This window comes from Colobus angolensis, unplaced genomic scaffold, assembly GCF_000951035.1.
Source record: "Colobus angolensis palliatus isolate OR3802 unplaced genomic scaffold, Cang.pa_1.0 Scaffold159, whole genome shotgun sequence".
Lineage (NCBI taxonomy): Eukaryota > Metazoa > Chordata > Mammalia > Primates > Cercopithecidae > Colobus > Colobus angolensis.
The window spans coordinates 2,306,260-2,331,172 of NW_012114699.1; positions in this window are offsets into that span (position 1 = coordinate 2,306,260).

Consider the following 24,913-nt stretch of genomic DNA (forward strand, 5'->3'; position numbering starts at 1 on the left):
AGAATTTTTTAAATTTCAAAGTTATAAAGAAAAATAACTGAAATGAAAAGTTTATTAGAGGGGTACAGCAGGAGACTTGAGAAGGCGAAAGATGGAATCAGTGAACTTAAAGAAAAGACAATTATTACTTAATCTGAGAAAAACAAAAGAAACAGAGTGGAAGAAAATGAACAGATATTCAAACATTTGTATCGAGGAGGCAAATATATTTATAATGAGGGTCACAGAGAGGAGAAAAAAGTGGCAGAATAAATATTTAAAGAAATAATTGTAGAAAATTTCCCAGATTTGTGTAAAACCATTAACCTTCATATTGAAAAAGCTGTATTACATTGAAGTAGAAAAAATTCAATGAGATTCACACATACACATATGATAATCAATCTGCTAGAAAAATAAGCAATTAAAAGACAAAGACAAAGATAGATCCTCAAAAGCAGCACAAAAACAGCAACACCTCATGTACAAGGGATCCTCAATAAGATTGTCAACAGAATTTTCAGCAAAACCCTTGGAGGACATAAGGCAGTAGGATGACATACTTGAAATGCTGAAAGAACAAAAAACTTTCTACCAAGAACTCTGTAACCAGCAAAACTGTCTTTAGAAAATAAGGAAGAAATAAAGGCATTCCTGAGTTTTAAAATTGGAAGAGCTAATTACTGTTAAATCTGATGTACAGATTTGTGTTCAACTTTTTAACACCCACATATAAGTTGGATCATGTGGTAGTTTTATTTCTGTGTATTTCTTATTTTACTTAGCCTAATGTCTTCTAGGTTCATTTATGTTGTCACAAATGGCAGAATTTCCTTACTTTTGTGGTGGAATAATATTCCATTATATATATGTGCCACAATTTCTTTATCCATTCATCAACTGATGAACACTAAGGCAATTCCCATGACTTGGCTATTGTGTATAATGCTGCAATGAACAAATGAATGCTGATATCTCTTAGAAATACTGGTTCTATTTTCTTTCGATATATACCACAAAGCGGGATTTCCTGGATCATATGGTAGTTCTATTTTTAATATTTTAAGGCAATGTCATACTGTTTTCATAGTGACTATACCAAGTTACATCCCAGCAACAGTGTAAAAGGGTTCCCTTTTCTCCACATCTTTGCCAACATTTGTTATCTCCTGTTTTTTTGATAATAACCAATCTAACAGGTGTAAATTGGTATCTCATTGTGGTTTTCATTTTCACTTCTCTGAATTCTCTGAAGATCAGTGATATTGAGAACTTTTTAATATATTCGTTGGTCATTTGTATGTCTTTTTTTTTTTTTTTTTTGAGATGGAGTCTCGCTCTGTTGCCAAGGCTGGAGTGCAGTGGGGCCATCTCGGCTCGCTGCAAGCTCTGCCTCCCAGGTTCATGCCATTCTTGCGCCTCAGCCTCCCGAGTAGCTGGGACTACAGGTGCCCACAACCATGCCCAGCTGATTTTTTGTATTTTTAGTAGAGATGGAGTTTCACCGTGTTAGCCAGGATGGTCTCGATCTCCTGACCTCATGATCTGCCCGCCTTGGCCTCCCAAAGTGCTGGGATTACAGGCATGAGCCACCAGGCCTGGCTTGTATGTCTTCTTTTAAGAAATGTCTAATCAGGTTCCTTGTTGATTTTAATTGGATTATTAGGTGCTTTTTTTGCTATTGCATCATGTAACTTTTTACTTAATTTGGATATTAACACCTTATAAGATATATGGTCTGCAAATTTTTTTTTCTATTTTAGATTGCTTTTCACTTTGTTAATTGTTTCCTTTGCTGTGCAGAAGCTTTCTAATTTGATATAATCCTGCCATCTATTTTTGCTTTTGTTGCCTGTGCTTTTGGTGTTACATCCCAAAGACTATCACCAATAACAATGCCAAAGAGCTTTTTTTTCTTGTATTTTCTTCTAGGAGTTTTATAGCTTCTGACCTTATATTAATATCTTTAGTGCATTTCTAGTTAATTTTTGTATATGGTATAAAACAATCATCCAATTTTATTATTTAAATGTGAATATCCAGTTTTCCCAGCATCATTTATTGAAGATACTGTCCTTTCTCTACTGTATATATTTGGCACTCTTTTCAAAGATCAGCTGACTATTTATGCGTGTGTTTATTTATGGGCTCTCTCTTCCATTTCGTTTGTCTATGCATCTCTCTTTATATAAGTACCATATTGTTTTGATTACTGTGGCTTTGTAATATAGCTTGAAATCAGGTATTGTGAGGCTTTTAATTTTATTCTTTCTTCACAAAATTGGTTTGGCTATTCAATGATTTTGTGGTTCCATATTAATTTTAGTTTTTTTAAATATTTCTGTGAAATTGTCTGTTTGCAGATGACATTATCTTATGTAGAAAAAAACCTAAAGATTCCATCAAACCACTGTTAAAATGAACAAACAAATTCAGTAAATTTGCAAGATAAAATATCAACTAACATAGTGCATTTTAATACACTAATAGCAAACTGATAAAAATTAAGAAATTGATTACATTTAAAATAGCATAAAAAATAAAATACTTAGGAATAAACTTACCAAAGAAGCTGAAAGTTATGTACACTAGAAACTATAAGAAAATAAAGGAAATTTAAAAGGACGCAAACAATTGGAAATTGTGTTCATTGGTTGGAAGAGTTAATATTGTTAAAATGTCCATACTACCCAAAGCGATCTACATGTTCAATGCAATCCCTGTAAAAATTCCCATGTTGCTTTCCATGGATATGGACAGAAACAATTCTAAAATTTATATAGAGTACTGAAGCTTTAGAGTAACTCTTGATGTAAGGTAGAGTCAGTAATCTCACTTTGTTCATTTTCTGTAGCACTTGCAATAAAATACTTTTCTTCATTTCTGTGATTGATAATTTTTCTTTCTTTCTCTCTCTATCTTTCTCTGTCTTTACATCAACTGTGTTTGGTTTCTATCAATTTTATTAATCCTTACATGTGATCCTATTTTGGCTTTGTTAATATTGTTTGTTTTCTATTTCATTGATATCTACTATCATTTTTATCATCCCCTTCCTTTCAAATTTTTTAGTCTAATTTTGTTTGTTTTAAAAGAGATAATTATATCATTGCTTTCCAGCATGTTTTTCTTTTATATGGTAAGCATTTAAATAAAACCATTTTCTGTTCACTCCTCTAGCAACATCTCACAAAGTTTGACATGTTAGATTTCAAAGCAATTTAAATATCTTTTAATTTCTCTTATTTTCTAATGAAGTTTTATAAACAATTTCCTCAATTTTTAAATATTATTGTTGGAGTCCAACTTAATCTTTTTGTATAGATAGAAATAATATTTATATTCTCAATACTTTACAACTTATTTACATTTTTTTTATGATCTAGCGTATGGCCTAGCTTAGCAAATGTTTCATGTGTACTTAGAGTGTCTGTTTTTCAGGTGTAAGTTAAAGTTTTATGTATATGTCAGTAAGGTAAATTAGGTTAATATTATTGTTAAAATGCTCTGTATATTTACAGATGATATTTTACTTTCTCAGTTACTTTTGATTATTTTGTGGTTTTACGTATTTCTATGTCTAATTCTGACAATTTTGCTCCATGTAATTTGAAATTCAGATATTATATGAATAAACATTTAGGATTTTTATGTTTTCTTTTTGAATTCATACTATTATTACAAAAAAACTATTATTCTCTAATGATACATTTAGTCTTGAAATCTTTTTCTTATGTAAATATAACCATGTCTATATTATTTCACTAAAGTATTACATGGCATATTTTTTCACTATGTTAATTTTATACCTATTTATATTTTACATTTAAAGTATATTTATTTAAAGTTGCATATAATGCTTTTTTATCTAGTTTGTATTTTTTATTTTAATTCAAGTGTAGTGGATTTATATTTAATGTAAATTATATAGTTATGTTTATCTCTTCCTGTATTAGGGTTCTCTAGAGGGATAGAACTAATAGGATAGATGTACACATAAAGGGAAGTTTATTAAGGAGTATTGACTCACACAATCACAGCAGGAAGTCCTACAATAGGCCCTCTGCAAGTTGAAGAGCGAGGAAGCGAGTGGTGGATCAGTCCGAGTCCCAAAACCTCAAAAGTAGGGAAGCTGACAGTGCAGCCTTCAATCTATGGCCAAAGGCCTGAGAGCCCTGGCGAACCAGTGGTGTAAGTCCAAGAGTCCAAAAGCTGAAGAACTTTGAGTTCAGTGTTCAAGGGCAGAAAGCATCCAGCACGGGAGAACAATAAAGGCCAGAAGACTCAGCAAGTCTGCTCTTCCATCTTCCCTTGCTTGCTTTATTCTAGCCGCACTAGCAGCTGATTAGATGATGCCCACCCAGATTGAGGGTGGTCTGCCTCTCTCAGTTCACTGACTCAAGTGCTAATCTCCTTTGGCCACACCCTCACAGACACATCCAAGTACAATACTTTGCATCCTTCAGTCCAATGAAGTTGACAGTATTAACCATTAACTTCCCTCTTACTATTTTTAAAATATTCATCGTATCTAAACTTTATGCTTTTTATTTGTCTTTTCTTATCTTCCTTTGTGTTGGATATTTTTAGCATTCCATTTTCTCTCTTCTATGGCCTTTTATTTATTTATATGTTTGTTTGTTTATGTATTTTTTGAGATGGAGTTTCGCTCTTGTTGCCAGGCTGGAGTGCAATGGCATGATCTCAGCTCACTGCAACCTCTGCCTCTGGAGTTCAAGCGATTCTCCTGGACCTTTTGTTACTTTATTTGTTGCTCTATGGATTTATTTCTATCATAAAATGTCAGTATTTTTTATCCTGTTTACATGTAATGGCCTTACTTTATCAGGTTCATTTAAATATTTTATCTTTATTTTTCATTATCAATAGTTTGTGATTGGCCAAGCTGTAGCTTTTTCTTCTTCTTTCTTTGTAGCCCTTCTTGATGTCCAGTGACTTAGATTTCTGTATTGAAGTTTTTCATCTATTTTTGAAAAAAAAGTCAGCTTTTTTATAAAAAAAATTTTCTGCTTTATTCTCTCTCCTCTCATTGAGACTGTAGTTACACATAAATTAGAATTCTTGACATTGTCCCATGGGTCATTTATGTTAATGTTAATTTTTTTTTTTTCTGTTCTTCAGGTTGGATGATTTCCATTGTCCTATCTCCATTCAGTTATCCTTTCTTTTACAGTACACAATTTCCTGTTATGCTTTTTCAGTATATTTTTTGATTCCTGATACAAAATTTTTCAGTTCTAAGATTTTCAGTTGGTTCTTTCTTAGAGGTTTTATCCCTAAAATTCCCATTTGTTTTCTCATTATATCTGTCTCCTTTTTTGTAAATTATTTAACATGTTTGTAATTGTTATTATTAAAGGAATTATTTGATTAGTCCAACATTTGGCCAAATATGAATGTATTTCTATAGACTATTTTTTCTTCTTGGTTATGGGTCATATGTGCTTGTTTCTTTGAATGACTAGCATTTTTTATTGTATCCTGAATATTTGCAATGATGTATTAAAGAAACTCTTGACTTTCTTTATTCCCAAGAAAAGTTGTGAGTTTGCATTTTACACAGAGTTAAATTACTAGGAAATTACCTTGATCACATGCAGGCTTCAATTTATGCTTTGTTTGGAAATATGTATTTTGATTTTGTTCTCAGTCCTAGGGCATAATCTTTAGCCCTGTAATGTAATCTTTACTTCTAAAGTGTATCCCTTCTGAAGTCTTAATGGAATTTTTAATATAAATTCTTTCAAGCACCTCTACTTTCACCGGGCTTTTCAACTCTGAACTCTTACTGGCACCATATAGCTAGTTAAATTTCAGAGAACTTCTTTTTTTTTAACTTTTCAGATGTAACCTATAGCTACACTGTGGCTTGCCTTTTGACCTTTAATTAAGATAATTTGTTACTTTAATGTAGTCAAATTTATTCATCCTTTATGTTTAGTATTTTTGTGTTATTTTCATATACATATTCGTCTATATATGTATATACATGTCAGTACATATGTGTATATGAATTGAAAATATTACTCTATCTCAAAACCTAAAGATATTTTACCTTTTTGTCTTCTAGAATTTTCTTGTTTGCCTTTCTCATTTACATATCCAATCCATTTATTATTGCATTTTGTCCACAGTTTGAGTATTGGAGGTCAAATTTTATATGTTCATATGTTTATCTCATTAAATAATAAATCAAATACTTAAAATATTTTCTCAAATTTGTTGATCCTTTGAATGTTTTTTCATTTTTCTATATCCTTTGGTACAGCTCTGATTTCATTATTTCTTGTCCTTGCTATCTTTGGGAATTGTTTGCATTTTGTTTTCTAGTTGTTTTAATTGTGATTTTAGGTTGTTAAATTGAGATCTTTCTAACTTTTTGATGTGAGCATTTAGTGCTATAAATTTCCCTCTTAACACTCTCTTAGCTGTGTCCCAGATATTCTGGTTCATCGCATTTTTGTTCTTTTTAGTTTTGAAAAACTTCTTGATTTTTGCATTAATTTCGTTATTTACCCAAAAGTCATCTAGAGCAGCTTATTCAATTTTCATGTAATTGTATGGTTTTGAGTAAATTTTTTACTCTTGATTTCTAATTTGATTGTGTTATGGTCTGAGACACTGTTTTTTTATACTTTCAGTTCTTTTGCAATTGATAAGGAGTATTTTATTTTAGATTTTGTGATTGATGTTAGGGTAAGTGCCAAGTGACAATGAGGAGAATGTATATTCTGCTGTGTTTGAGTGGAGAGTTCTGTATATATCTATCAGTTCCATTTGATCCAGGGCTTAGTTCAGGTCCTGAATATATTTGGTAATTTTCTGTCTCAGTAATCTCTCTAATATTGTCAGTTCAGAGTTAACATCTCCCACTATTATTGTGTGGGAGTCTAAGTCTCTTTGAGAGTATTTAACCATTTGCTTTATGATTCTGGGCACTCCTGTGTTGGGTGCATATATATTTAGAATAGGTAGATCTTCTTGCTGAATTGACTTCTTTACCATTATGTAATGCTCTTCTTTGTCTTGTTTTGGTCTTTGTTGTTTTAAATTCTGTTTTGTCAGAAACCAGAATTGCAACCCCTGCTTTTTTCTGTTTTCTATTTGCTTGCCAGATTTTTCTCCATCCTTTTATTTTGAGCCTATATGTGTCACTGCATATGAGATGGATCTGTTGAAGACAGCATACAAATGGGTCTCAGTTCTTTATTTAGCTTCCACTCTGTGTCTTTTAATTGGGACATTTAGCCCATTTATATTTAAGGTTAGTATTGATATGTGTCAATGAATCCAGGAGCTGCTTTTTTTTGAATAAGTTAATAAAATAGATAGATCACTGGCTAGAGTAATAAAGAAGAAAAGAGAGAAGAGGCAAATATATCAAATCAGAAACAACAAGGGGGATATTGCCACTGACAGAAATGCAAACAGCCATCAGAGAATATTATGAACACCTCTATGCACATAAACTAGATAATCTAGAAGAAATGAATAAATTCCTGGACACATACACCCTCCCAAGACTGAACCAAAAAGAAATTGAGTCCCAGAACAAATCTATAATGAGTTCTGAAATTGAGGCAGTGATAAATAGCCTAGTAGCCAAAAAGAGCCCAGGACCAGATGAATTCACAGCTTAATTCTACCAGATGTGGAGAGAAAAGCTGGCACAATTCCTACTAAAAGTATTCCAAATAACTCATCCCTAACTCATTCTATGAGGCCAGCATCATTCTGATACCAAAACCTGGCACAGATACAGCAAAAACAAAAAAAAACTTCAGGCCAATAACATTGATGAACATCAATGCAAAACTCCTCAACAAAATATTAGCAAACCAAATTCAGCAGCACATCAAAAAGATAATCCACCACGATCAAGTAGGCTTTATCCCTGGGATTCAAGTTTGGATCAACATATTCAAATCAATAAGTGTGATTCATCACATAAACAGAACTAAAGACAAAAACCACATGATTATCTTGATAAATGCAGAAAAGTATTGTTAAAATTCAACATTCATTCAGATTAAAAACTCTCAATAAACTAGGTATTAAAGGAACATACCTCAAAATAATGAGAGTCATATACGACAAAACCACAGCTAACATCATAGTGAATGGGCAAAAGCTGGAAGTATTTCCCTTGAAACCTGGCACGAGACAAGAATGCCTTCTCTCACCACTCCTATTTAACATCGTATTGGAAGTTCTAGTCAGGGCAATTAAGCAAGAGAAAGACATAGGAGCATTTAAATGGGAAGAGAGAAAGTTAAACTATTCCTGTTTATAGATGACACAATCCTATATCTAGAAAACCCCATAGTCTCAGCCCAAAAGCTTCTTAACCTGATAAGCAACTTCACAAAAGACAACAATTTAACAACTATATACCCAAAAAAGAAACCTTCTCCAGAACCGAAAATCAGGTGAGCACTCATAGTACATGGTTTTAAATTTGTATCACTGAATCAGCCCCTGAAGAGGTAGAAAAAAACAGTCTTGAATCTAAGACACTACCCCTCCCAATCGCCCTGCAGCAGCAGCATGGTGTGGAGAGCCTTCCATGTATTTGGAAGAGGGAGAGCTAGAAACTGTGAGGTGTTAAACTCAGGGATTTCCTGTCATAGCAGAAAAACAAAACAAACAAACAAAAAAAAACACCATGCAGGTAGCATTTAAACCAGCCCTAGCCTGAGGTGAATCACTGCAGTGGTCAGAACTTAAGTTCCCAGAAACATTGCAAATGCAGGCTTCAGTTCTCAGGGGCTCTAGATAAATGTGAAAGGCAGTCTTGGCAACAATAACTTCAACTCTTAGCTGGATCCTGGTGCTGAACTGGAACCAGACTGTGGGGGGCACGTGACCTACAGAGACACCAGTACAGGTTGCAAAGGGAGTGTTGGCATCACCTCTCCCCTGAACCCAGGCTGCACAGCTCACAGCTCCAAAAGAGACCTCTTCCTTTTGCCTGAGGAGTGGGGAGGGAGGAGTGGAAAAGACTTTGTCTAGCATTTTAGATATCAGCTCAGCCACAGCAGGAGAGGGCACCAGTCATAGTGGTGAGGGCCCATATCCAGGAGCCCTGACTACCTTTCTAGTCATTCCCTGGACCAGAAGGAAACCCGCTGCCTTGAAGGGAAAAATAAAGTCCTGACAGGATTAATTACTTCCTAACTGAAGAGCCCTTGGGATTTGAACAACTAGCAACAATATCCAGGTACAAAGTTGAAGGCCTTGGGATATACTCTGAGACTTGCTGGCTTCAAGTAACAGCTCAGTCCCAGGTGGCTGCAGCACCAAGCAGACGGTTGGGGTCCCAAATTCTAGAATTTGGCTTTTAAATGACATTTCTGGTCCTGTCCTGGGCCAGTGGGGAGTGCACTGCACTGAAGGGTGAGTCCCCAGCCAGGTAGTCTTCACCACAAGTTGATTGAAAATACCTTAGGCCTTATGGGAACAACAGTAATAGTCTGGAAGTATTGACTATGAGCCTGTTGTGGTGTTGGTCACAGGGTGAGGCTCTTCTGCCATTGAAAAGGGGAGGGAAGAGTGGGCAAGACTTTATTTTGTGGTTTTCAGCTGCAGGGCAATAGAATATCAGGTAGACTTCTATGCTTTTTGACTACAGGCTCCGGCTCTCCATTGGCAACTGTGGATGCACTGAGGGCCTGGGGGACCCTGCCATCCTGTAGTGAAGGACACAGGCTTGGTTGTCTTTGACACTTGCTGTTTATAGAGCCCCAGAACTTTGAGCAAACATAGTCAGTAGCTACAGAGTGATTACAGCAGGCCCTGGATGAGACTCAGTGATAGGCTGTATTCAGGTCTGACCCAGCACACTTTTAAATTTTTTCAAAGAAACAACTTTTGGCTATCACTATTTCAACCTTTGGTTGATTATCTCTATTTTATATTTGCTTTCTATTTCTACTTTTATTGTAATCTTTATTTCATTATTATTTCCTTAGGTTTAATTTGTTGCTATCTTTAATTTTTGTGATAATATCTGAGCTGTTGTCGGCCTTTAAAATCTCTAAAATATAACTGAAAACTATATAGTCCACTTTAAGCATGGATTTAGATAGATCCTGCATGTTTTATTCTGTAATATGTTCATTTTCATTTAGTTTAAAATATTTTCTAATACCTACTGTAATTTCTTCTTTGATTAAGGAGTTATTTTGAAATGTGATTTTCTTTTTGACACAGGGGTTATTTCAAAATGAATTTCATAACTTTTACACCTATAAGAATTTCTGGATCTTGCTATTTGATTTTCAGCTTAATTTCACAATAGTCAGACAATATGTTCTGTTGAAATTTGAAATTTGTCAATGTTCCAATTAATGTTAAATTTTGAAAAAATTTCAAGAATTTTTGAAAAAAACATATTCCATAGTTGAGTAGAGTGTCCTACATATGACATTCATGTAGTTTCTTAATAATGTTCAAAACTTCCATATCCAATCTAATTTAAAAAATAATTTGACTCTAAAATATAATTAGGTTATGATTTTCTACTCAAATTGTAGATGTTTTTATTTCTGACTTAGGTTCTGTGAACATTTTTTAATAGGGTCATGTGTTGCATACAAATATATAATTGTTGTACCTTTCTTGTGAGTGATCTTGTTTGCAAAGTGGCTCCAACAGTTTGCATTGCCATCAGCACTGTATGAAAGTTCTATTCACTGAACATACTTGTCAACATTTATTATTGTCAGTCTTCTCGATTTTAGCCATTCTGGGGTATGATTGCTGAAAGTGGATTTTAATTTTAATTTATGTAGTGACTAATGATATTGATCATATAAGTTTATTACCTAACTGCTTACACTGAAAAAGATAACACAGGAAAAGAAATGAAGATTCCTCAAAGTATAGTTCCTTTTTCTGTTAGCCTTTCCTTACTCAACAGTAATTTGAAAGTAGAGTGTTGGAATAACAGGGACGTAGCAATCACTGTAAAAAATCTCTTATTTCATGCAGTATTTCTACAGTTCTGGTAAGAAAAATATATATGTGTGTGTGTATATACATACATAAGCTACAAAATATCAGTGATTCCACATATAGTACAAACATTTGTATGTTTGCAGTTAAAACTGGCATTGGAAAATATACAGATTAATGATAAAAATTATTATTATAATTTAAATTTTTAATTTTTATGCTTAGAGGCACAATTGTTCCTATTACATTTCCCAAGCAATAAAATGTCTTTAAAGCAACTTTATATATTTATACCTTTAATGTCCTATTTCATTTGCTTTTTAATAAAGGATCCCACATTTCTCTTTTTCACTTGAACCCGCAATTATGTAACTGGCTTTGCATAGATATATGTCCATTATCAGATATGCTTTACGGATATTTTCTCCCAGTCTGTGTCTTATCTCTTCAGTTTTAACTGTGTAGAACAAACGTTAAGGTTTTTAATGAAAACCAGTTTATCATGCTTTTGTCTTTTTGTTGTTTATGTTTTAGTATCCTGTCTACTAAATATTTGCCTAACCCAAAGTCACAAGAATATTCCCTTTAATTTTATCTTAGAAGATGGCATAATATGGCCATATAGAATGCTCTGGTGATTGTCCTCACCCTAAAAAGACACCAAATTGAACAAATATCCACACAAGAAAGCATCTTTATAAGGACCAAAAATCAAGTGAGTGATCACAGTACCTGGTTTTAACATCATATCAAGGAAAGAAGCACAGAAGAGGATAAAAAGGCAATCTTGAATTGCGTACATCACACGTTCTCCATCTCCCTATAGTGCCATGTGGTGTGCTGAGAGAGAATCTGTGTGGTTGGAGGAGGAAAAGCAAAGTGATTGTGGGACTTTTGCATTGGAGTGCAGTGCAGCCCTGTCAGAGCAGAAAGCAACACAGAGCAGAATTCAGCCATCACTCATCAATGGAGCATTTAGATGAGCCCTAGCCAGAGGGGAATTATCCATCCCAACAGTTGGAATCTGACTTCTGGCTAGTCCCATCACCATGGGCTAAAGAGCTGTGGGGTTCTAAATAAACATGAAAGGAAGTCTAGACCACAAGGACTGAAACTCCTGTGCAAGTTCTGGTGCTGTGTTGGGCTCAGAGCCAGGGTAATTGGGGTGCATGGAACCCAGTGAGACACTAGCTAGGACAGCCAAGGGTGTACTTGCATTACTCAAGCCCTAACTTCAGGTAGGTCAGCTTAAAACTCCAGAGAGACACCTGATTGAGAAAAGGGTGGGAGTGGGCTGGGGGGACTAGAGAAGGCTTTCTTTGAAATTGGGAACCAACTCAGTCACAGCAAAAATTTTTTAAAAAACTAAAGCTAATTCCTAAACTCTAGGATTCCAGGCTCTAGATCTTGGACAGCATTTCTAGAAAGGACCTATGCTTGAAAGAAACTTGCTGCCCTGAAAGGAAAGACATAGTCCTAACAGGATTCATGTCCTGGTGATTAAAGAGCCCTTGGGCCTTGAATAAACATCAGTGGTAAGCAGTCAGTAGTTGCTACAGCCTCGGGCAAGACCTAGTACTGCGCTGGCTTTGGTGTGACCCAGTGCATTCTCAGCTGTGGTGACCATGAGGAGATACTTCTTTTGCTTGAGAAAAAAAAAAAAAGAGCGAAGTGTAAAAAAGACCTTGTCTTGCAACTTGGCAACTCAGGCACAGTAAAATGCAGCATGAGGCTGATTTCTAAAGCCCTTAATTTCAGGCCCTAGCTCCTGTGCAGCATTTTAGGACCTACCCTGGGCCTGAAGAGAACCTACTTTCCTAAAGGAAAAGACAGTTCTGACAAGATCCACCATCTATTGCCTAAAGAGCCACTGAGCCTCAAGTAAACATCAGTGTTAGGCAATGCAAACTGTGAACAAGGCCCAGTATTGTACTGGCTTAAAGAGTGACCAAGCACCTACCCAGTGGTAGTGGTGACAGGAGTGTTTACATCGCCTCATGCCCAACTCCAGGCAGCTCAGCATGGAGAGAGGTGGTCCATATGTTTGTGCAAGAGTAAGAAAAGACAACAGGAGTCTCTGCCTGGTAATCAGAAGACTTTTCTGAGCTCTTAACCAAGATAATTAGACAATTCCTCTATGAGTCTTCAAGAGTTATTGTGATGCCAGGCTTGGGGTGCTCCATAATGCAGATATGGCTAAAGTGACCAAAGACTTAGATCATAACACCCTTAGAATACTTGTAAAGCTTTCTCAAGAATCATAAGTACAAACAAGAGCAGACTGCAAAAATGAGAATAAATATTTGATTCCTGAATGCTCAGACATCAACAAACACTGACAAACATCAAGTCTATCCAATGAATTTAATAAAAGAATTGAAATAATTTCTAAAAATTAAGCAGAAATTCTGGAGCTGAAAAAATTAAATTGACAAACTGAAGAATGCATCAGAGTCTCTTAACACCAGAACTGATTAAACAGAAGAAAGACTTATTGAGCTTGAAGACAGGCTATTTGAAGATACAGAGGAGACAAAAGAAAAAGAATAAAACAGAATGAAGCACACCTACAAGAGCTAGAAAATAGCTCCTTTGACTCCATGTCTCACATCCAGGTCACACTGATGCAAGAGGTAGGTTCCCATGGTCTTGGGCAGCTCCGCCCCTGTGGCTTTGCAGGGTATAGACCCTCTCCTGGGTGCTTTCATGGGCTGGCATTGACTGTCTGTGACTTTTCCAAGCTCATCGTGCAAGCTGTTGGTGGATCTACTATTCTGGGGTCTGGAGGACAGTGGCCTTCTTCTCACAGCTCCACTAGTCAGTACCCCAGTAGGGACTCTGTGCAGGGGCCCTACATTTCCCTTCTGCACTGCCCTAGCAGAGGTTATCCATGAGGGCCCTGTCCCTGCAGCAAACTTTTGCCTGAGCACCCAGGCATTTCTCTACATCTTCTAAAATCTAGGTGGAGGTACCCAAACCTCAATTCTTGACTTCTGTGTACCTGCAAGCTCAACACCATGTGGAAGCTGCCAAGGCTTGAGGCTTTCACCCTCTGAAGCCACAGCCCAACCTCTATGTTGTCCCCTTTCAGCCATGGCTGAAGTGGCTGGGACACAGGGCACCAAGTCCCTAGGCTGCACACAGCACTGGGACCCTGTACCCACCCCATGAAATAAATTTTTGCTCCTGGGCCTCTGAGTCTTTGATGCGAGGGGTTGCCATGAAGGTATCTGACATGGCTTAGAGGCCTTTTCCCCATTGTCGTGGGGATTAACGTTAGGCTCCCTGCTACTCATGTACATTTCTGCAGCTTTGGCTTGAATTTCTCCCCAGAAAATGTATTTTTTTCTTTTCTATTGCATAGTCAGGCTACAAATTTTCCAAACTTTTATGCTCTGCTTCCCTTATAAAACTGAATGCCTTTAACAGTACCCAAGTCACCTCTTGACTGCTTTGCTGCTTAGAAATTTCTTCTGCCAGATACCCTAAGTTATCTTTCTCAAGTTCAAAGTTCCACAGATCTCTAGTACAGGGGCAAAATGCCATCAGTCTCTTTGCTAAAACATAGCAAAAGTCACCTTTACTCCAGTTCCTAACAAGTTCCTCATCTCCACCTTAGACCACGTCAGCCTGGACCTTCTTGTCCATATTGCTATCAGCATTTTGGACAAAATTATTCAACAAGACTCCAGGATGTTCCAAACTTTCCCACATTTTCCTGTCTTCTTCTGAGCCCTCCAAACTGTTCCAACGTTTGCCTGTTACCCAGTTCCAAAGTTGCTTCCACATTTTGAGGTATCTTTTCAGCAGTGCCCCACTCTACGAGTACCAATTTACTGTATTGGTCTGTTTTCACACTGCTGATAAAGATATACCCGAAACTGGTAACAAAAAGAGGTTTAATTGAACTTACAGTTCCACATGACTGGGGAGGCCTCATAATCATGGTGGGAGGTGAAAGGCATTTCTTACGTTGGTGGCAAGAAAGAAATGACAAAGAAGCAAAAGTGGAAACCTCTGATAAGCCCATCAGATCTTGTGAAACTTAATCAATATCATGACAATAGCACGGAAAATACTGGCCCCCATGATTCAATTACCTCCCCCTGGGTCACTCCCACAACATGTAGGAATTCTGGGAGGTACAATTCAAGTTGAGATTTGGATGGGGACACAACCAAGCCATATCAGGTCATAAGAGGAAAGTTTATACCTATAAGCACCTACATAAAAAGTGGAAAAACTTCAGATAAATCACCTAATAATGCATTTTAAAGAACTAGAAAAGCAAGAGCAAACCAAACCCAAAATTGGTAGAATAGAAATAATAAAGATCAGAGCATAAATAAATTAAATTGAAAGCAAAATAAAACATAATACAAAAGATCAAGCAAACTTAAATTTGGGCTTTGAAAAGATTTTTTAAAATTACATTTCTTTAGCCAGGCTAACTAAGGAAATAAAAAAGAAGACCCAAATAAGTAAAATCAGAGATTAAAAAAAAAAAAAAAAAAACAGAATTGAGGTGGCCAAGATGGCTGCTGACTAGTGTGTGTGGCTCTCACAGAGAGGAACAGGACAGTTGAGTAAATACAGCACTTTCAACTTAAACAGCCAAGTACTCACATTGGGAATAATCAAGGAAGCAATTTAACCAGTGGTGAATGGAAAAAAAGCAAGGCAGGAAGGTGGCTCATTCAGGAGCAACAAAGAACACTTAAAACCCATTGGCTTGGAACTTCAGTCAGCCACTGGTAGCAGCATTATATCTCCCTGAGATGGAGCTCCTAGCAGGAGGGGCAGACCATCAGTTTTACTGTTTGGGCAAATTAGCCATTCCAACCTTTGAATTTTGGAGAGTCCAAGCTGACCAGGGGTGGAAGAGATCCCCCAGCAGTGCACAGCTGCTCTATGTAAATGTGGCCAGACTGATTTTTAAAGCAGGTCATTGATCCCATTTCTTCTCACTGCACAGAATCTCTAAACTGGGACCTCCAGCCACCCTCACCTGTGTTCTTTGGCTGGCAGAGATTTGAAAACTCCCTAGGACAGAGCTCCCAGAGTGAGGGGCAGGATGCCATCTTTGCTATTTGGGTGACCTAGCCATTCCAACCTTCAGGCTTTGGAGAGTCGTCCAAAGCGACTGGGGGAGGGGTGGTTCCCCAGTCCAGCATAGCTGCTCTGCAAAAACATGGCCAGACTGCTTTTTAAAGCAGTTCCCTGAACCTGTTCCTTTGCACTGGGCAGAACTTCCCAACCAGGGTCTCCAGTCACCCCTGCTAGTATTCTCTGGGTGACAGAGTTTTGAAACTTCCCTGGGACGGAGCACCCACAAGGAGGGGTGGGCCACTATTTTTGCCATTGGGGTAACAGCCATTCCAGCCTTTAGGCTTTGGAGAGCCCAAGCTGACCAGGGATGAAAGCAACACCCCAGCACATCACAGCTGCCCTATGAAAACGTGACAAAACTGCCTTTTACATCAAGTTCATGATCCTGTTTCATATCACTGGGTGATTTTATTTTGCCTGGGCATCAGAAAATTTATTAATTTTTAAATTTTTAAATCTTGTTGATTAGCAATTATATAGATAGCAGTACCTAGAATACAATACATACTCAGTATGTAATTTTTAACAAATATATGCCTGGATGAATACTATATCACATAATTGGCAAATGTATTACTTTCCAGTGACAGTTTTTTATTCATATTTGTATCCTCATTATCTAGAACAGTGATTAGAATATAGTAGATTCTTAAATTAGGTTTTCTCTAAAGAAATGAATGAGTGCATAAACAAATATCTTTCTTGTTCTTTCGGTAAATATAATATAGCATGATTGGTTGACTGAAAACATACAAAACTTTGGTACCCAAATTAAATCTCTAGATTTGTTTAGGTCTTCTTCTCCCTTGTTTTCTACAGTATTTATTGCTTTTTCCACCTAGTACTGGATGCTTCTTTTTAACCTTCATATCATTTCATCTCTGTATTATGACTCATTGTCTACATAGACTCTGAATTTAATACCTTTATTTGGTACTGACTACACATCAATATTCAGTAGTTTTCAAAGACACACTTCTTATTTTTCTATGTCTAATTTCTTGCACAACTAAGGATGGGGGTGGGTTTCACACCCATCAAGTGTAACTTCTACAGCCACATTATTCGTCAAACTCAGCCATTTCTGACCTAGGAGGAGTATTGAACAAAATGAAGATACTTTATTACCTAAAACATATAAAAATCAACCATTTATTTACATGAATAGTACATGTTTTAGATTTTTAAAAAAATTAATTGATGTGTGTATGGAGACAGGACAGAGAGCTCTCTGGTAAATATTTTCACCAATGATAATTCTGATTTGCTTGAAATATAAAATGAACCTGTAATTCGCATAAACTACCCCAAATTAACAGAAAGCTTTCCACATCCTCTTATAAATACATGTGAGGAAATAATGAAAATATAGCTCTACAAATTAATAATAATTAACAGAAATTCCAGAACACATTTTAAATATTTTGCTATACGCACACATATATACATATACATTATATCATACATATATATGATAAAGACAAATGATGGGCACTTTTAATTCAGCAAGTCAACCTTAGCCTGTTTCATGCTGCTATGATAGAATACCTGAGATTAGGTAATTTATAATGAATAGGAATTCAATTGATGCACAATTCTGGAGGCTGGGAAGTCCAAGATCTATGGGCTAGCATCTTTTTTTATTTTTTTTTTGAGACGGAGTCTTGCCCTGTCGCCCAGGCTGGAGTGCAGTGGCACGATCTCGGCTCACTGCAAGCTCCGCCTCCCAGGTTCACGCCATTCTCCTGGCTCAGCCTCCTGAGTAGCTGGGACTACAGGCGCCCGCCACCACGCCCGGCTTATTTTTTGTATTTTTAGTAGAGACGGGGTTTCACCGTGGTCTCGATCTCCTGACCTTGTGATCCGCCCGCCTCGGCCTCCCAAAGTGCTGGGATTACAGGCTTGAGCCACCGCGCCCGGCCAGGGCTAGCATCTTGTGAGGACTTTCTTGCTGCATCATCCTGTAGTAGAAGGTCAAGAGAGTATGCAAGAGAGATTGAGGGAAGGGGACTGAACTCATGTTTTCATCATGAGCCCAGTTAACTAACCCACTTTCTTGATAATAGCATTAATCCATTCCTGAGGGAAGAGCCCTCACGATCTAGTCACATCTTAAATGTCCACCTTTCAACCCTGTTGCATTTGGGATTAAGTTTCCAACACAAACTGTGGGCAACACATTCAAACCATAGTACAACCATAGTACAACAATATATCAATATTATTCAGACACGAGTGTAAATCTGATTTTAAAAAAACATTTAAAATGAATCTGATGATAACAATGGAAGAGAACATTGCTTTCTTTAAAAGTCTGAATGGGTGCTTAGTACAGATTTCTGTGTTATTTTATGGCATATGGTCATAGTTTTCAATCATGTCTCTTTCTGATTTGTTATAAAATGCAAGTGTCCTCCGAATGAAAAAAATACAATTTTTAAGACTATAGACTGACTATTACTCTCATATTAAGACCCTAATGGTGCTGGGTCAAATCTAGCCCACATATTTATGATGTAGAAATGTGGAGTTCTAGGCAATAGTGTAAGATGAATTTGGTTTAACCAGGAGAGATTCAACACTGGGAGAAGGGAGGAGGGAATAAATTACTGTATTTGTTACCTAATGCTATATAACAAAATAATTTAAGCCAAATTAGCGGCTTAAAACAGCATTTATATTTCTCAGTTTCTGTGGATCAAGTACAGTTTAGCTGGTTTGTACAGCTCAGGTCACTTCATAAAGCTATAATCAAGATATCTGCTGGGGCTGCAGTTATCTCAAGGCTCTCAGGGATTCAGGATTCACTTAATGAGCTCACTCTCTCATATGGCTATTGGCAGGTCTCAGATCCTATCTGTTGACCAGAAATATCAGCTCCTGCCCATGTGGGTATGTGTGTCTTTCAAGGGGCAGGGGTGAGATACTAAGTCTGAAGACACAGTTTTTACAACCCAATTGATATAGTTTGGCTTTGTGTCTCCACCCAAATCTCATGTCAAATTGTAATCCCCAGTGTTGGAGGAGAGGCCTTGTGGGAGGTAATTGGATAATGGGGGTGGACTTCCCCCTTGCTATTCTCCTGAGAGTCAGCTCTCACCAGATCTGGTTGTTTAAAAGTGTATAGCGCCTCCCCATTTGCTCTCCTCCTTCTCCCTCCACATAAGACATGCCTGCTTCCCATTTGCCTTCCACCATGATAATAAATTTAGTGAGGCATCCCCAGCCATGCTTCCTGTACAGCCTGTAGAACTGTGAGTCAATTAAACCTCTTTTCTTTATAAATTACCCAGTCTCAGGTAGTTCTTTATAACAATGTGAGAATTGAGTAATACACCAATCTGAGAAGTGGTATTCTATTACTTCTCCTCTCTGCCATATTTTATTTATTAGAAGCTATTCAATAAGTCTAGCCAACATTGTGGGGAAGGGAATCACACAAGTGTGTGAGTTCCAGGATGCAGGTAGCTTTGGGGTTCATCATAGAGGCCATCTATGACAAATACCATAGAAAAGCAAAACAGAATAAGACTAAAAGGAAAAAATGAACTGTAGAGCTCTATCACTTTTTATGAAGCATTTCTGGGTATCACAATAGAAATGTGATTATAAATCGTTGGCATGGTCATTTGAGTTCTAACAGGTATACAGAACATTTTTTCAGTTGTTATCAGATAGCTATTCTTGTATGTCATCAACAAAGAAACTTTGGCCTTCAATCCTGCCACCTGTTTTGTAAACAGAGTTTTATTGGGAAAGAGTCATGCCCTTTTACATATTGTCTAAAGGCTGCTTTTGTACTACTATGGTCTATTTTGGGGAATGTTTTACATATATAGAAAATTAAGGGTAGACTTGTACAACTATTATTGTGGAAATATTTGTCCCTTCAACTTTGTCATTTTTTCTTCATATTTTTAGATGATTTTGTTAGGTGTATGTATGTTTCTTTTATACTTTCTTGCTGCAATGACCCTTTTAGCAATATATAATTCCTCTCTTTCTTGTAATATTGTCTAATTTGCCTGATATTAGTGTGTCCATTCCAGTTCTCTTTTGTTTACTGTTGCATGAAATATCTTTTCTCATCCTTTTACTTTCAACGTATTTCTGTCTTTGGATATAAAGTGAGTCTCTTCTAGACATCATAGTTTTGTTTTGGTATTTTATCCGTTTTGCTAATGTCCGTGTGTTAGTTGAAGAATTTAATTCATTTATTGTTAGGGTATTTCCTGGTAAAAAAATGACTTTTGTGATTTTGCTAATTAAATTCTACATGTCTTATGCTTTCTGTTGCTCATTCTTTTATTACCACCTTCTTTTGTGAATACTTATTTTCTAATGTGTTACTTTGATTCTCTTCTCATTTCTTTTACTGTATAACTTATGGATATTTTTGGTGATTGCCCTGGAGATGATAACTTATATTTAATTTGTAAAAATCTATTATCAACTTAGTTTTAATACTATATAAAAGCTCTACTTCTGTAAGACTCCATGCTTCATTATCTTGTTATTATTACAAATTTTACCTTTATACAGCATGTGTCCATCAACATGGAGCTCTAATTATTGTTTTATGCAATTGACTTTTAAATGATAAAAAAAAGGAATCACACTCTGAAAATACATTGATATTGATGTTTATGTTTAACTATAGGATTAACTCTACCAGTATTCTTTATTTTCTCTTGTGGATTTTAGTTACTGTGTAGTGTCCTTTTATCTCAGCCTGAAGGTGTTTGTTTGTTTGTTTGGTTGGTTGATTTTTGAGACTGAGTCTCACTCTATTGCCCAGGCTGGAGTGCAGTAGCACAATCTCGGCTCACTGCAATCTCCACCTCCCAGGTTCAAGGAATTCTCATGCCTCAGCCTCCCGAGTAGCTGGGATTACAGGCGCCCGCCACCACTCCTGACTAAATTTTGTATTTTTAGTAGAGATGGGGTTTCGCCATGTTGGCCAGGCTGTTCTCGAACTCCTGACCTCATGATCCACCTGCCTCAGCCTCTCAAAGTGCTGGGATTACAGGTGTGAGCCACTGTGCCCGGCCTGAAGGTCTTTTTCTTTTCTTCTTTTTTTTTTTTTTTTTTTGCATTCCTTTGTCATGCAGGTCTACTAGCAATAAATTATCCTAGTAATTGTTTATCTAGGAATGTCTTATTTCTCCTTTATTTTTGGAGACTATTTTTGCAGGATATCATATTCTGCAGTAACAGCATTTTGTTTTTCCTTTCATAACATTGAATATATCATCTCACTGCCTTCTGATTTCAAAAGTTGCTGACGAAACGTCAGTTGTTAATCTTACTAAAGATCCCTCGTACTTGATGAGTTGCTTTTATCTTGCTTCTTTTCTTTGCTATGGATCAAACATAACACAAATAATATAGGTACAATTCCAAATCTTTCACATGTGTCCACATTACATTAAAAATATACACAATTATAGATTAAGGAGGAATTAGATTCTTATTCAATATAGAAAGTGTAAAATATATGAATAATCAGAGCTATGTAAACCCTCAAGAGTTGCTGGGATCATTGTTATCAAAGGTATCCAGATGAAGGCTAAACAACCTGTCACTTTCTGAGAAGAAAGTAATTGGGATTCATGCCTCAGACTGGAGTAGGATAAAACGATCTGTGAGAGACATTCTGGTAATTGGTAGTCTATGATATTTAGGTAATGTAACTAGCAGTATGGAGGAGCTGAGTAATTGAGTAAAAGAGCTGACTATATTAGTCACCTTAAGCTATAGATTTTACTGCAATGAGAAACACACTCAAAAGATTCATTTCTCACCCACTTTCCAAACCCTTTGTTGGCAAGTTTTGGCTCTACTCTATGGCTTATTTTATTCAGTCTCACGTTGAAAGAGCAACCCTTATCTGAGGTATGAACAGATTTTTTTCACCACAAAAAGAATGATGGTACAAATACACCTCACCTCTTAGCAGCACTTCTACTTGGATGGGACATATGTCCCTTCCACTCATATGCCATTAGCCTAAAGTCACATGAGTTGGTCTGACAGGAATGTGGTAGGGATGATACCCTTTCCACCAGGATACACCCCAGGGAAATAAACACGGACTTGGTAGAGTGGGCAGAAAATATTTTGAACGAATAATACAAACTACAACAGTGACATATAATAATTTCACCAAGGATTGATTTTGTTATATGTGGTATGTTTTTGTAGTGTAAGCCTTTTTTTTAAATATCTCTCTTTAGAGTATCAGTGATTCAACCTTCAAGTGAATTAATTTGAGTTCCTCTAAAACATCAATGTCACAGAAGAAATTTGAATTTTAACTGAGGCAAGAAGGTTAGAGAAAGCTGTTAGCGCCAGTTTCAACCCCAGATTCAGCCGAATAAGAATATTTTAAAAACACTGTGAAGCAAATTTATTGCCCTGAGTGATCACAAGTCTTAGATAATGAAATTTTTAATTTTCCAAACAGCATTGTTATTGATAAATAACTTTGAGCCCTTTTTTTCTTATTTAAACTAGGTTTTATACCACAATTTTTGTTTTATTCAATCTTGGTCTTTGTCCTGGGGTGGGATGGCTCTTTATTTAGTTCTGCCTGTTTAGCACTTGATTTTCTTTCTATTTTGTCACTAATACTCTTTAATCGAACATATTCCTAGTATAACTTTATAGTCAACATTGCCTAGAATCAACACATGCTTTCAACTTAGGTTACCCAACCTCAACTTTATTCTGATTGAATAATCTACCCACCTCATTACCTATCAATGAAACCCCTTAATTTCTCAGCTACCAGCTTAGTCACTAGGTGGTGCTATGCCTTTATTGCTGTCCTAGGTTTAATTCTTTGGAATAATGTCACTGATTCTGCCACATTGGATGATTCTGGAAAATACAGTCTACCAGGAGAAGGAGGAAGGCTTGGAAACCAGGGAGTAGTTGGGAATAATGTGAAGATGTAGAAAAAAATTGTGGTATTTATACAACAAGACCCCGGGAGAGGCTATGGTTGAGGGAATCCACTGTAAATGTTGAAGTGCCATTTTTGGAAAGAATAAATGAAACCTGTGAAAGAGGAAGAAATTAGGAAGGAATGGGTGCTCTTGACGCAAATGTATCATGTGTAGTGTAATAGTTGAGGGAGTTCATTCATAATGGGCTCACTTTTATCTGTGAATAAGACTGAGAGTGAGAGGTTGATGGAGGACAAAAACTTAGCTAAGTGAACATTATTTGGAATATCCATTTCAGGAATTGCTGAAGAAGCTATTTAAAATAAGATAGATAGATTAGATAGATAGATAGATAGAGAATATAGAGCATTTAAAGCTGTTTAAAATAAGATATATATATGTGTGTGTGTGTGTGTGTGTATATATATATGGAATATAGAGCATTAACCAGGGATTAACTGATATTTCAAGATCAAGAAATAAATCACAGAAATCAGAAAAGATACATACATCATCAATGCATACAATACTTTTCTGTAGAATGAAACCTAACATGTAGTTATGGGTTTATTTGGGGTACTTTAAGTTTACCTAATGTTAATACTATAATGTTTCTTGGCTTACCTATTTATTTTTAAACACTGGTAGTGCGAAGAAATAGAAATATAAAAGCTATGTCTTTAGCGTTTTTATATCCCAAATCAAAAGAGAATCAATATAATCCACATTTAAATGAGTGGAAAGTGTACAACTTCACAACCAGAAACTGGATTTGACAGTGAATGCCAGTGATATACTATTTCCTGTGGAGGATATTACAAAGTAATACTGTAGTGGTCAAAACAACACACTTTGTAACGCACTGTACTGGCTTCATTTGTCTGTGTAATGAATAGAAAATCTACTTAAGCCACATTGCCAAGATATGCTGTTTCTTTGATCTCAAATGGATTTTTTATATAGCCTTCGTGATAATGTGGACAAACATTTTACAAACAAAATGAATGTCTTTTATCCCAGAAAACACTTAGTCCATGCAGTGAAGCTACTAGCTGAAGTTTCTGTTTAGTTTTAAGAAGTTGAATATTTAAAACTCATGTCAACAATGAGGCAGTTAGACAAGTGATTTACAATCCCAGTAATTAAATACATACACAGTGTAGTTTTATATGAAATATGAAAATGTAGAGGAATATGGAAAATTGATATATTACATTCATAAGTAAGGTACTTCACTGTGATGGCAAATTTTGTAATAAACTTTGTCTGGTCTTCTGGGATTTATGATGTTAACAAAATCTTTTGTTTGAAATTCAGTTTTATTTTCAAATATCTATTATCCTCTTAGAATTTCTTGGGATATTATTTTCTAAAAGGTGCTTGAAATTAAAGTAAAAATATAATAAGGTAATGGGCCTAAAAACTGGGAATATAAAAATATAAAGATGTGCTAATTTAGATCATTGATTAGGAGAGAGTGGTGAGGGAAAAAGCACTGTTAAAGTATTAATGTCAGCATAATATCTGATTCTTATACAATTTATCATGGTTATTCATGTCTTGTCAGATGCATTATGTGATTCAATCACTTGTGTTCATCAAAATTATATGACATCAAATAAAAAAGCAGAAGGAGATGACCGATTGCATATTAAATTCAGCACGATATATGCTTTCTTTTCAACATCGGGGCATCTCGTAATCCAAAAGATGGACAGGGTGTAAAATCCTAAAAGCAAGCAAATGCCCTGGAAGAAATTATAACCCATAGATTTTTTCTGAAACTGATACCATTTTTATTTAATTAGTGTTTGATATGCTTTGGCTGTGTCCCGACCCAAATCTCAACTTGAATTGTATGCTTCTTCCTCATTTTCTCTTGCTGCTGCCTATGTAAG